This window comes from Acomys minous (genome assembly GCF_964271855.1).
Source record: "Acomys minous genome assembly, chromosome: 15".
NCBI classification, from domain to species: Eukaryota; Metazoa; Chordata; class Mammalia; order Rodentia; family Muridae; genus Acomys; species Acomys minous.
In genome coordinates this window covers 99,611,572-99,626,653 of record NC_140497.1, presented here as the reverse complement: position 1 = coordinate 99,626,653, position 15,082 = coordinate 99,611,572, and the positions used below count along the sequence as shown (strand labels likewise).

The window sequence follows — 15,082 nt, the reverse complement described above, 5'->3', positions numbered from 1 at the left end:
TTTGTTGTCTAGCCATACAGTCCTGACTGGCTTGGGACTCCATAGACCAGGCTAGCCTCAAACTCAGAGCCCTGCCCACCTTTTCCCAAGTAGTGGGGTTAGAGGTGTATGTCTTCATGACTGGCGGCATCTGCATGTTGACTGCAATTCCTCACAAAAATGCCATTTTTGGAATTTTTTTCCTTAAAAAAATAAAGCTATTTATTTGTATTTTATATGCATCAACCTTTGCTTGTATGTCTGTCTGTGTTGCCGGCAGACGCCAGAAGAGGGCACTAGATTTCCAGAAACTGGGAGTCACATACAGTTGTAAATGGCTGTGTGGGTGTAGGGAATAGACCCTGTAACCTCCATAAGGGTAGCCAGTGCTCTTAGCCAGTGAGCTACCTCTATCTGTGGAATTTTTCAGTTCTGTGGAATTGACAACTTAGTGCCAAATGTTTTGTATTTCAGGGCATCTCAGGCTTCAGACTCAGGAATTCATTATAGTTTACCTGTACCACCACCATAAAAGGCTGACCTAGCGTTAGGTACCACTGCCTGCCAGACACACCGAGGAAGAGGCTCAAGAGTATGTGCAGCTGACACCATGGAAGTACACTATGTACATAAAACAACAGAGCGCATGCCTTTAATCCCTGCACTCGGGAGGCAGAGGCAAGTGGGTCGCTGTGAGTTGTGAGTTCGAGGCCAGTCTGGTCTACTGAGCGAGTCCAGGATGACCAAGCTACACAGAGAAACCCTGTCTTGAAAACCCAGAAACAAAAAACAAAACAAAAACAACAGGAGGAAGGGAAAGGCACGGCCTGTAACGTGATAGGAAAGGGAGTTAGGGTAATCTGCAAAGAACACTTTTGGAAAAAAAAAACCCTCTAAAAATAACTTGTCAGTTTCCAGGCAATACGAGAAGTAGATGCCTGTGTTGAAAGACAAGGCAGGCATGTAATCAGTGACCAAGAACAATGTCCTCACTTGTAACAAAGCCGAGGAGAAATGTTACAGATTAAGAGAGCTCTGCTGACATCAACCGAATGCAATGCGAGGCAGGACTGACCTTCGTGAGTTGACTGAGGAACTCTGGGTTTGTTTTTGTTTTTTTGTTTTTCAAGACAGGGTTTCTCTGTGTAGCCTTGGCTATCCTGGACTTGCTTTGTAGACCACCAGGCTGGCCTCGGACTCACAGCGATCTGCCTGCCTCCACCTCCCAAGGGCTGGGATTACAGGTGTGTGCCACCACGCCCAGGCAACTCTCTGAACACAGCGGAATAACACATAGTAACCACAGTTGATACTGTCAGATGCAGTACTAGCTATGATGATTGAGGTTTTTTTTGGGGGGGGGATTGTTTTTCTTTTTTCTTTCTTTTTTCTTTCTTTCTTTCTTTCTTTCTTTTTTTTTGACACAGGGTTTCTCTGTGTAGCCTTGGCTGTCCCAGACTCACTTTGTAGATCAGGCTGGCCTCAAACTCACAGTGCTCTGCCTGCCTCTGCCTCCCAAGTGCTGGGGTTAAAGGCGAGTGCCACTCTGCCAGGCTTATGGTTGAGGCTTTTAAAAACAGCCTTATCAACTAAATAGTATAATGCCTGGAAGGCAAACTAGATTTGTTAAGGACAAGAATGAGCTCCTGAGACTGGGAGGGGATTCAGGAGGAGGAAATTCCTGTCAGGAGTTTCCTAGAACAATCCTGTAGACATCTAAGAGGGCGTGTTGGGGCATAGAAGAAAGATTAAAACTCTCGCCATGGTGAAAGCAGGTGATAGCTGATACGGTCTATTTATATTTTACTTTTGATTGTACCTCAGAATGGTGTTCCTTTCTTTTCTTTCTTTCTTACTCTATAGTCCAAGCTATCCTGGAACTCACTATGTAGCCCAGGCTGGCTCAAATTTGAGGTAATCCTTCTGCCTCAGCCTCCTGAGTGGGAGTATTACATGTGAGGGACCTGTCTCAGATCAAAATTTTCACTTTGTTCCTACTACTTTTGGAAAACACAAAGGGTGGTTTAGATTTAGCTGAAGGTAAGCTTAATGAAATAAAAGTCAGAGGAAACTGCCCAAAGTGCAATAGAGAACTGCACAAAGGGGAACATGAAAAACAAAAACAAAACAAAAAACCCCAGAACCACACACATGAAGAGTAAAGTGAAGGCAGGGTTGGTGGAACAGCCTTTAATCCCAGCACTCAGGAGGCAGAGGCACGAAAGGTGACCTGGTCAACACAGCCAGCTCCAGGCTACATGGTGAGATAGTCTGTCTGTCTGTCTGTCTGTCTGTCTGTCTCTCCCCCTCCTCTCACCAGACCTATAAAATGAATATTTTGTTCAAAAGTCCCTGCTTCCTGTAGTTGTAAAACCTAAAGCAAATAATATTTATCAAAAGTTCACGTTCTGTACCTGGCACAAAATAGACACTGAATAAATATTTGCTGCATTTTAAATGTTTGACTGAAGTAAGATTTCATGCAAGCCTTTGTTCCTTCTGTATTCAGAAAACTGGTTTACCCTGTCTCCCAGTTGTCACCACCAACAGAAAGGAGTACATTATCTCCCGAAAACGATATAAATTGGCTCCCATAACTTTTTTTTTTAACCCCAAGCAAAGTGATTTCAAAATGCTGGGGAAAGCTAGGGCCAAAATAAACTCCCTCAAGCCCCCCCCCCAACACTCCTGTCCCTCTTCACCCCCCCCCAAGAATGAAGTAAAGAAAACAAAGGGGGTGCTGGTGAGGGAGAGCTGGCTCAGCAGTTAAGAGCACTTGTTCTTGCTGAGGGCCTAGATTCATTCAGTTCCCAGCAGCCAGATGGTTCACAGCCATCTATGATCAGTTCCAGGGAGCCTGACACCCTCTTCTGACCCCCAAGGACCCCGGGCATGCACAGCGGTGTGCATACATACACGCAGGTGATGCATGCACATTAAATCTCTTTCTAAATTTTCAAAGTTGAGGAATGCGGACAAGTGATCTTAATCTGCTTCATGCTGTCCCAAGCGTAGCCCATACTTAGCTCTTTTGTGAAATACTTTAAACTGTTAACTAGAATAGGACCTAGGAGTCCTAGTTCCTGGCTAACATGGAGAGACAGCGAAAGGTGTGGTGTAGACATTCAACCAACATGGTGGTTGTAGTGCTGCCCATTATAGGCACGATACTGAGTTAAACTACGTGTCTATCAGCTGGTGGTGGAAAGTTTAGTGCATAGTATTTAGTTATAAAAATAACAAAAGTTAGCCGGGTGATGGCGGCACACGCCTTTAATCCCAGCACTCAAGAGGCAGAGGCAGGCGGATCCCTGTGAGGTCGAGGCCAGCCTGGTCTACCAAATGAGTCCAGGACAGCCAAGGGCTACACAGAGAAACCCTGTCTCGAAAAAAAAAAAAAGATGAAAGTCTTGGGGAAGAGAAGGCATGAATATTGTACACTATATGACCTGGGTGCAGTGGCACGCACCTTTAATCCTAGAACTCTGGAGGCAGAGACAGGTGGGCTTCTGTAAACTCAAGGCCAGCCTGGGCTACATGAGGAGCACCAGAACAGTAAGGGCCAGCCTGAGCTACATGAGGAGCACCAGAACACTAAGGGCTATGTAGAGAGAGCATGTCTTAATGTTTACATGTAGTGTTTATATATATTATGAAAACATTTTTTCCAAGAAAAAGGAAAAAAAAATTAAAGTGTCATTTACAGAAACACGGAGGGAACTGGAAAATAGTATGTTAAATGAAATAAGCCAGGCATAGGAAAACATTGTTTGTTTTCATTTATATGTGGAATCTTTAAAAAGAGTCTACAGAAGTAGAGACTAGAAATGAGGTACGGCGGCTCATCCTATAATCCCAGCACTTGGGAGACTGAGGCAGAAGGATTCCAGCAGTTTGAGGACAGCCTGGGCTACAGTGTGAGGCACTATCTAGAAGAAGAGGGGAAAGAGGAAGACAAGGGGGGGAGAAAAGAGGAAGACAGGGGAAGGGGGCTGGAAGAAGGAATGCCTGCCGTCCCAGCACACAGGAGGCTGAACAGGGAGGTCATGAGTTTGGGGCCAGCCTGGGCTCCTTTTAACGCAGCCATGAGATGATTCACCTTAGTTAAAGTAATCTAGAAAACCTTTCATGGACACGCCTGAGATTTGTCTCCAGGGTGATTCTACAGCCTAAACTGACAATTTAAACGGCCACAAATCCACCTCACATCAACTTGCTTCCCAAACACATCATTTTTTCCCCCTCGGCCTGATGGGAGCTTCATTCAATAGGAGAGACACCTTCTAGCCCCAGCACTCTTCTCAGGGATTTGGAACAAGATGTGGCAATCAAACATTCGAAGAGGGGTTTGACAGACAGATGTCCTATCAGAGTAACTGCCCAGAAAAGGGGCTTCAGACCTGAACAATCCAGTGTGATCCAAGCATGCATATTTCTCACTTTGGATAGCTCATGTTACCCACTGCCCTGCCTGCTCTTTCCTGGGCTGGCCCTCAAGGCACGTGACAGCAGTGACTATACAAATAATGATAAATGAAGCTCTGAGTTCAAGACTCAAAGAAAAGACACAAAGGCAGCGGAAAAGGCTCCTTTATCCCAAGAAGGCAGTGCGTGGAGAAGCAGGTCCAGCCCACCCTGTGTAGCAGCTGGGGCTAGGGCAGGGCCTGGCTGTGCTTCCGGGGAGGGCTGATGCCCAGCTCCTTCCGCAGGGCCATCAGGGACGACTCCCAATGCCGCTGAGTGTGCTGCTCCTAGTACATGTTGAGGACACACAGGGGTCCTAATTGTCCGCAGGATCGGATCAGAGAACAGCACCTGCAGGCTCTGAGCACAGAGGCAGATGGGTCAGAAGAGCGTTCCCAGGATGCACATGGGTAGCCGGTCTGCACAGCATCAAACCGTTTTACCACAACCTCTCCCAGCATATTCTATTGGTGGGCATCCCCAGCAGGGTGGGGAGCATGTTGTGCACCTCATGGTATCTCTGGGTCCCATAGGGCTAGTTCCTCATCGTCCACCAAACAGGTAGGCGCTGCTTTATCTGGAGAGATCTAAAAACCTCTGAGGTCCCCAGGGCGTGCACCATATTCACAGCGTCCTACCTCCAGCGAGGTGAGTAATGCTCAGGGAGCCGTTAGTTAAAAGCTCTGTAGTTGTTTCGCACTCCTAATCCACCTGGGCCACAAACCACAATTTAAAACACTAGAGGCGTATGTGGTACGGTGTAGTGAATCAAGAGGTGGAAAGAGCACAGCCAGTCACAACTTTTTTTTTTTTTTTTTTGGTTTTTCAAGACAGGGTTTCTCTGTATAGCCTTGGCCATCCTGGACTCACTTTGTAGACCAGGCTGGCCTCGAACTCACAGCGATCCGCCTGCCTCTGCCTCCCGAGTGCTGGGATTAAAGGCGTGCGCCACCACGCCCGGCTGCCAGTCACAACTTTAAAGGGTAAGTGTGGTGGGCTGGTGAGGTGACTCAGTAGGAAGCGGTTCTCATGGACAGCCCTGAGGACCCGCGTGGATCTCCTAGTACACGTAGAGAAACAACTCCTGCAAGTTGACCTCTGACCTCTGACCTCTGACTTCCGCACTGTGCCGTGGCACTTAGGTGATGCTCTAATAGGCAGACGGATGGATGGATGGATGGATGGATGGAGAGATGTAATTAAAGCTTTGGGTGACCGGCACAGGTCCCCGAGAGGTTGGTTGGTGAGGAGGAGAGGAAGAGATGGAGATAGAGCGATGAGGAAGGGACAGAGGGGCTGGAGAGGTAGCTCGTCCAAAGAGCACTTGCTGCTCTGGCGAAGGACCAAAGCTTACGCTGTGGCCCTGGGTCTCCTGGCACTTGAGCTACTGATGGTCCTGAGGCACCATGTGGGTGCCAGTATTGAATTTGGGTCTCCTGGAATCATAACTGCTGGGCCATCTCTCCAAAACTTTCCGTTTGTTTGATATGGGGAGGGGCATCGCACCATGTAGCCCAACTTGGTCTGAAACTTTCTCTGCCTTTACTTCCCTAGTGCTAGGATTAAAGCATGCAGTTCCTGCTTTCTTTCTTTCTTTTTTTTTCCCTTTCTTTTGAGGCAGGGGTTCTCTGTGTGGACCTGGCTGTCCTGGAACTGGCTCTGTAGACCAGGCTGGCCTCGAACTCACAAATCTGCCTGCCTCTGCACAACTGTTTCATCAAACGAGATGAATCTCTAGCAGGTAGATAGAACGCTCGTTACTCATGGTGTTTCATTCTCTAAGTTGTTATTATTCAAACCACAATTAGATACCACCATATACCCACAAGAGTGACAACAGTGAAAAAGACACAGGAGCAAATGTTATTTGTGAAAACACTTACAGTGGAGACACTGAAACTACCATCTCCTTCCTGTGAGACTGCAAATGGAAGTGTCGCTCAGTGGTCGCACCCTGGCCTACCATGAACGAGGCCTCGAGTATGATTCCCAGATAGCCTCCTCCACAAGCCAAACATCTCTGCAAAAGCAAAAGTTAAACGTCAAGTCAGATGTGGTGGTGCACGCCTTCAATCCCAGCATTCCTATAGTGAGTTAGTTAGGCAGCCGAAACAACCGCTTTGGGAAGCTCAGGGGTTCTCTCTCTCTCTCTCTCTCTCTCTCTCTCTCTCTCTCTCTCTCTCTCTCTCTCTCACACACACACACACACACACACAGCTCACAAGTTAATAGTAAATAAATAAAACTTTAAAAAGAACAGTTTTAAAAATCAATCACGCCGGGCATGGTGATGCACACCTTTAATCCCAGCACTCGGGAGACAGAGGCAGGTGGATCGCTGTGAGTTCCAGGCCAGCCTGGTCTACAAAGCGAGTCCAGGACAGCCAAGGGTAATACAGAGAGACTCTATCTCAAAAAACAAAACCAAAAACAAAACAAAATAAAAAATCAATCACATTCCTATGACAAGCAAGTTATAAAGTTAAATGCTGAAGATGCTGTTGTAAAGGCATAAAAACACAAAGTGTCTATATACCCAACAAAATTGTACAAAATCTCTTAGATGAGAACTATAAAGCTTGGTGGTGCACGCCTTTAATCCCAGCACTGGGGAGGCAGAGGCAGGCAGGTTGCTGTGAGTTCGAGGCCAGCTTGGTCTACAAAGCAAGTCCAGGACAGCCAAGGCTAACACAGAGAAACCCTGTCTAAAAAAAAAACAACAAAAACCAAAAACAAACAAACAAACCAAACAAAACAAAACAAAAAGGTAGTCATGTCCTCTTTAGAGTCATGAAGAACTGTGTCTTTAATTTCCAAAGTTAGGATGTTGTGATGGGCTCTTTTCATCTTGATGTACAGTGTGGTCCATATCATAACATGATAGGTTAATTAGCTTGTTTTTTATGGTACTGACCATTTGTCTGTGTTCATGGGCTGAAAGATTAACTAGATAACGTGTTGGCCACACATGTCTGAGACTTGAGTCCAGATCCCCAGAAGTCGCATGGGAGCCTACGACATCCTAACACATACCCAGATGCCAGCACCCAGCACTGAGGTAAGCCACAGAGACAGGAGATTCTCAGGCCAGCTTGCTTCTCATACATAGCAGCAAACGAGAGGACCTATTTCAAACAAGAGGGAGGGCCAGGATAGAGCCTCGCTGTCCCCCAGGCTCTCCTTTGTTCTGGAACACACACACACACACACACACACACACACACACACACACACACACATATAGAGAAAGAGAGAGAGGTGGGGGGGGGGAGGAGAGAATTTAATATACCAGGTACCAAAACATGTTATAAATGTATAGTAATTAAAACAATGTAAGCTGGGCATGATGTACATGCCTGCAATCCCACGCTGGGGATACAGAGGTGAAAGAACTGCCACAGAGAACAGCTTTGTCTCTGTAGCAAGTACCAGGTCAGTCTACTACCCAGACTCTGTGGGAGAAGAAAGTTAGAGAGTGGAGGACAGAGGAGGGAAGGGAGTGTACACCAGGCTGGCCTTGAACTCAGAGATCTGCCTCCCTCTACTTCCCAAGTGCTGGGATTAAAGGTGTGTACCACCACACCTGGCTGTACCTTTGATGTTTCGTTTTGTTTTTTGAGACAGGGTTTCTCTGTGTAGCCCTGGCTGTCCTGGACTTACTTTGTAGACCAGGCTGGCTTCGAACTCCCAGTGATCTGCCTGTCTCTGCCTCTTGAGTGCTGGTATTAAAGGAGTGCACCACCACTGCCTGGCTTCAGAGGGCTTTTCTATTCACCCGTTCAGCTCCCAAATAAATGACACACAGACCTATATTTATTATTAATAAGCTAGAAGCTCAATAACTGGGCAGATAACGCTTTATACTAATTCTCTAGGCCAGTCTGCCTACTTCCCAGCCACATGCTCCAATTTACTTGTTAAAATTGGTCCTGTTGAGCTGGGCGTGGTGGCGCATACCTTTAATCCCAGCACTTGGGAGGCAGAGGCAGGCAGACTGATGTAAATTTGAGGCCAGCCTGGTCTACAAAGTGACTCCAAGGCCAGGCAAGATAACACAGAAAACAAAACAACAAGAAGAAAATGTTGGTCCTGTCTGGGCTACATCTGCTCCATCAGGCCACATCCTTTCTTTTTCTTCCCTCCCTTCCCTTGTGGTCCCAAGCTGAGACCCCAGGCCTGGGAACACAAGCTCCGCCTACCTCTCTTCTGCCCAGCTACAGGCTGTCCAGCTTTTTTTTTTTTTTAACTAACCAATCAGAGATGACCGGGGAGCAAAGTTTATACAACACCGTTCAGAGTTCAGAGTTCGTGGCAATACTCCCGGACTGCAACCAGATTTTGGAGGCCCAGATTTCAGCATTTGTATACAAAGGGCACCAGAACAACCCCCAACAGAAGTCTCAACTGAGTTGCCAATATCAAACAGGCCCGTAGACACATTTGTGGGGAGCAGTCTTGCTGATTGACGTGGGCGGGCCGGGCGGGGCGGGCGGGCCCCGCCCTCTGTGGGCACCCGGCCATGCTGTGGGTGAGATCCTTCCTTGTACAACCCTGAGCCAGAGGGAGCAAGCCAGGAAGCAGCTTTCATACATGGCTCCTGTCTTGGCTCCCACTTGAACTTCTACCCTGACTTCTCTCAGTCATGGACTGGTACCTAGAAACAAGCCATCCCCTCCCCATCCCCAAGTTGCTTTTGGTCAGGGCATTTTTATCACAATAACAGGAAAAACAAAACAAAACAAACAAACAAACAAACAAACAAAAGCAAAAACCAAAAACCTGTGTGGACCTGTTCCTGCAGGCTCAGCTGCCGTGAGTTTATGGTGGCCCTGGCTTTTTACAGCCTTTCTCCCTGTCTTCCAACTCGCATATTCCTTCCCCTCCCTCTTCTGCAAAGTTCCCTGGGCCTCACGGTGAGGTGGGCTTACTCAGGGCTGAGCCTCAGCCATTTCTTCTCAGCATCTTGTGCAGCCACAGGTCCTGGCACTCACTGCAGTTTCACGGTGACAAGAGACTCCTCTGGCTAATCCTGACAATAGCCTTTATCTGTTGCTTAGGAACAGATATTCAGCAGGTTGTGTGAGGCCGTGTCAATTCAGCTGAGCAGCAGTCTTCGGATCCCCGTAGGACCTGGGCCCTCACCAGTCATATGTTTGGGTGTTAGGGTGTTACGGTGTTAGGGATGGATTCTCTTGTAGAGGGGGCTCAAATACATTCACGGAGTGGTTGGCGGGGGAGGGGTGCAGAAATCAGCATTTCAATTACACAATAACCTTATGCCTACAGTTGGCTTCCCCAGTAAAAGTCATGATATTGGCGCGCCAATGTGAATATCATACCCAGAAATTATACTTCATAGAGTCCGCAGCTGGACAAGACCGCTGTTGCTTTTCCCGCCTCCCAGCCTGGATTATGAACTACAGGCACAAGGTCTGAAGCCCAGTTCCAGCTTGGCTGCTTTATACCTCTCATCTCCAGGTGTGCGGTATCTTCAACACGAGAGTGTTATCAACCAGTTACGTTGGACCACCCTGCTGTTTGAGGCCGCAGTCCACCATGTCCGGACAGCTCTCCCGAGCTCGGCACAGAATGGGGGACCCCCTTTCTCTGCCTGAATTCACCTGCAGAGTGTCTCTAGGCATGACCTCCACCCCTGAGGGGGGTATCACATAGCCCCTTGCCAAAATGCACGTTCAGCTTCCTCTCTCCGGATAAGAGCCTACCCCTGACAGCATCTGGGATTCCTGGAGTGTAAAGCACTTCAGGCCCCAGCCCATAGTGTACACCTACCCTGGGAACCCCTCACCCATCTCCCACCCCAAGAACTATATAACCTTTGTTCACTCTAAATAAAGTTGAGCTGTCTCACTGAAGCTGCTCCTGGAAGTCAGTCATTCGCTTATATTTGAGTCTTATCTGGATACCCCTCCCCCGTCTGTTGTCTCTGCTCTTTTGCCTTTGTGGACTAATATTGGCCAACGATCCCCAGGGGATGGGGTGGGGAAGGATCACAGCTGGTGCCTGAACAGGGCCACTGGGCCATGCAGGATTTGTGAGTACACCTCCCCCCTCCTGAGGTAAGAGGCATTTTTCACCCGATTGTCCCGCCTGAGGACCAGTTGTCTACTTTCCTTTCCTTGCTTTACTTTCTCGGTTTGCACCTTTGCGAGGGACCGGATACGCTTTGCGGACAACTGAAGCCTTTTGGTCCAGGGCTGCTCCCCGATATTGGTTGAAGATCCTCCTGCCCTCTTTTTGAACCCTGACAGCCTGGCTGGGTGTAGGCAAATAATCTTTTAGCTTCTCATAAAGAACATGGTGATGCAGTGGCCATAAAAATGTCCCTAGGATGTCTGCCTGGTTCCTAAATCTTTGGACAGACTTGTGCTTGTTAGGGTGTGTCAGTTGCCTCAGGACTGGAGATCGTCTCTGGCAGCACTTCCCCCCTTTCCTGTCATGGGGAACTCAACATCACACCAGAGGGATTTCCAAATTCATTCTCTGAGAGCTTACTTAAATCAAGAGGACTTAAATCTCCCAAAAAAAGAGGGCCTAGAATTCTGGAACGTGGTACGCTAATACGCACCATGGGTCCTGTCGGCAAGTATCTGGCGTCTGGACCCGCAATACCTACCTGGCTCGTAAAAAATAAGTTCAGGAAGGCTGTCTTTTGTCCCTCTCCTCTCTGTCCACTCTCTGTCCATGGCACCTGCCATTACTCAATGCATAGGAACACCCCCCACCCCCAGCCTCAAAAGAACTCATTAGAGGAAAAAACACAGGAGGAAAAAAGGACAAGACTCAAATGAGGAGCAAGTGTTATTCCAGTAGCCTGATTCTAGGTTGCCTAGCAACTTCTTACATCCTTGCCTGCCATTGCTGTCAGGTGTGTGCCAGTGTGCTAGGTAGGCTCCAAGTGTGTGCCTGCCAGCCTTTTTCTCTCTCTTTCTTGCTTTCTCCTGGTCTCTCTCTCTCTCTCTCTCTCTCTCTCTCTCTCTCTCTCTCTCTCTCTCCTCCCCCCCCCCAAACTCTCGGTTTCTCTCCCTCTGTCTCTCTCTCTCCTACTCACTATTTCTCTCTCTGTCCTCTGTCTCCCTCCAGCCTCAAAGCTCACTCAGTCCCTAACTCCCCTCCTCTCCCCTCCCCTTCCCTTGAATAAATATCCTTGTACCATATATGTTGAGAGGCGACCTGTATATATTATAACATTGGTGCTGTGAATCTAGGGGCAGGGGTGCAAGATGGGGGGCAATCTTTGTATACTGGGATCCCTCCTACTGTCCGCCCACAACACATTGGCTTTCTTTCCTGGTACCACACACAGGGACTCACCAGTACTGCTCACCATCCCATCTACCAGTGACACCCCACTGCCCCCAAACTGCAACCCTGCAGTTTATTTTAAGCCCTACTAGGCTACTGCAGCCTTTCCTGCTCCTCTGTCATCTCCGCCCTGGAGCTGCCTGTAACCCCTAGGCCTTCATGGCTTTCTGCCTCAGTCCTTTCCAGGGGATGAGATTCGTCTACAAGACCTCGGCCTTCACTGGGGCTAAAGACGAGGTGCCGCGTGCTGAGTCTTCTCTGGCCTAACCTGGCTAAGGCCCTGACTTCCGTGTTAGCTGGCTGATGAAAAGCTAACTGGCTTGGTCCACACTGTCCCCCCTGAGGCCTGGGGACGCCCATGACTACAGGCTCAGGCACCTTCCATTCCCCTTTCTCACGCACAGGAACAGTGGCTTTGTATTTTCTCATTCTGCGCTGGGGAAGCTCCAGTCTCTCCACCCAACCCGAAGGGCTTTAAATGTATTCTCCTTTCTGATCAAATTTCTAATATTATTCAGGAACACTAAGAGCGATCGATGAAATGGAAAGCACTTCCCCATTTTTCTTTTCTCAAAGTTGTCTCTTTCTCTTTGGTTTCTCCCCCCCTCTGTGGAATTTAAGTTTGCAGTAGCTCAGGACAGGGCAGGACCAGAGCCCACATGGCTCGCCTGCTCCCGAGCTGCCCACTGGCTACTCCAGGCCAAGCTGTGAATTTGACCACTCCTGATGTATGTATGAACCATTTGTCTGTGAATTTGATCCTAAATTCTACTTAGTCCAATTCCTCCGCGTGGACCTGCTGACCACCGCTTGCCCCTCCCCCAGCTGGCCTGCCGGAGTTTCAAAAGCAATTACAGGCCCCGTCCCATCTTCAATTAACTCTCTATTACAAAAACCTGGCCTCATTAAAAGCCAGAAACCACCACAGACAAATGATCCCCAAATAGCTAACGTCTGCTCTATGTTCTCAAAGCCTCTCAGCCTTGAGCATCTACTTTCCAGCTTTTAAAAATCTTTTCTCTTAAGTGCCAGGTGGTGGTGGCACACGCCTTTAATCCCAGCACTCGGGAGGTAGAGGCAGGTGAGTCGGTTGCTGTGAGTTCGAGGCCAGCCTCGTCTACAAAGTGAGTCCAGGACAGCCAAGGCCTGTCTTGAGACCCTGTCTTGAGAAACCAAAGGGAAAAATTTTTTTTCTCTCTGATTTTTTTACATTCTGCTCTTAGAAAATGATAATTTAAGATTATGCTTTTAACTCTTATCAAAGGATTTGTATAATTTGCTCATTGGGTATGGTGTTTAAAATCTAAGTTCAACTCTGATTTAGAACATATATATGTGTGCATATGTGTTTATAACACCTATTGAAACACAGATGTTTTAAAATTACAACCGCATTGACCACATGGTCTGCAATCTGCCATGTGACTCCACCATCTTATGATGACCATGTGGTATAAAACAACAATTATAAAACTTCTTAGTCTGGGGGCTGGAGAGATGGCTCAGTGGTTAAGAGCACTGCCTGCTCTTCCAAAAGGACCCGGGTTCAATTCCCAACACCCACATGGCAGCTCACAACTGTCTGTAACTCCAAAATCTGACACTCCCACACGAACGGACATAAATTAAAATTAAATAAAATATTAAAAAAAAAACTTCTTAGTCCTAACAAACTTCTTTTAGACTAAGAAAGCAACAAGTCTCATTTTAAATTGGTGTGGATTTTTAAAGAAATTCAAAGTTACATTTTTACAACATGCTATACACACACACACACACACACATATATACATATACACACAAATATATATGATTGAACCCTGGTTAAAAACATTCCTTATATGATGGTGAACTTACAAGGTTAGTCTACCCAGATAAACAAGGTAATTTAAAATGTATGTCTAACTACTTATGTCTTTACTAGTTCTTGGATGCATAAATTAATGAATGATGTTTCTCCTGTCACCAGCTGCCTGTGCTCAGGATTCATCTTCAGGCTTTCTGGCCAATGGATTTGATATAATAAATTCAAAATTAATTTGAAAGTTGTTTTATAATGTTCTACTCTATTGCTGACTCTGAAAATGGGTGGTTCCAAAAATAATTTTAAATTGGGATATGCTAATTCTAGAGACAGTTATTTGTTTACAATGTTAGAACTCGGTTACTATGCTCTACCTTCACTCCCAAAAGGTTAAAAATCACTGCATTAAAATGTTTATCTTTGAGGGCTAGAAAGATGGCTCAGAGGTTAAGAACACTGGCTGCTCTTCCAAAGGTCCTGAGGTCAATTCCCAGCAACTGCATGGTGGCTCACAACCGTCTATAATGAGATATAGTGCCCTCTTCTCGCAGGCAGGTGTACAGGTAGGCAGAGCACTGTATAATAAATAAATAAATCTTGAAAAATTTTTATCTTTGTTTTTGCTAATATTACTAATCTATACTATGGCTTTAGATTAAAAAATATTTATTTACTGTATGTGAGTGCTCTATCTGCATGTAGACCTGTAGTCCAGAAGAGGGCCTCAGATCCCTCTATAGATGGTTGTGAGCCACCATATGGTTGCTGAGAATTGAACTCAGGACCTTTGGAAGAGCAGCCAGTGTTCTTAACCTCTGAGCCATCTCTCCAATCCTAGGTTTTTATAAGCTATAGACTTTTTATAAACTAAATCGTACAGGAAACTCTTATGCTCTACACTGGCACACCATAAAATGGTCAAAAAGGTTCCCAGTGTTGTTATGGACTATGTTTATGATTTTTAAGGCTCCAACTTAACAGGGATGAGACCTGAAACCCTAGTCTTTAATGATTAAAAATGCAAATTAACAGTCATCTTAAAATGATCAAATCCTTAAACATGTTCAGAAATATATCTCAAGTCATGCTAAGAACCAGTGTGATTAATTACGAGGCTAAGCTTCATTTGGACTCCTATACATGTTTTCAAAGTTAAACAGAAAGCAAGAGCATAACACCGCTATCATTTTCTGAGAGCAGAGTGTAAAGAAATCAGAGAGGCAGTGACTGCTCCCAGCAATCTCACCTCTGTCTCATGGTAAATAACTAGAAAGGAAGAAAGATGTAAAGCTTATATAAGGCCTAAGGATACAGAAGCTTAAATTGTGAGGACCTAAGAAAGTATTTTAGGGTCTAAGAAGGTATTTCAAGGTTAACAAATATAAGTGAAAGCCTAGGTTGCTGTAAGAAGGTGATGCTTTGGATTTTTCCCTGTTGCTATCTATGTTAACTGTTGTATTGAGACTGTTCAAAGCTTTGACATTAATAAGTGTAGCCCTGATTTATTAATCT

General features: G+C 46.5%; 1 long non-coding RNA gene across 1 annotated transcript in view; it reads right to left on the bottom strand.

The window, feature by feature from the left end:
- Positions 1 to 3,900: 3,900 nt before the first annotated feature.
- Positions 3,901 to 15,082, bottom strand: part of LOC311584901 — a 33,749-nt gene continuing 22,567 nt past the window's right edge. The window contains exons 4-5 of the long non-coding RNA XR_014775029.1: positions 6,327 to 6,463; positions 3,901 to 4,803 (exon numbers count right to left, since the gene is read on the bottom strand). This is a non-coding gene — a long non-coding RNA (uncharacterized lncRNA). The remainder of the gene's footprint in view (positions 4,804 to 6,326; positions 6,464 to 15,082) is intronic.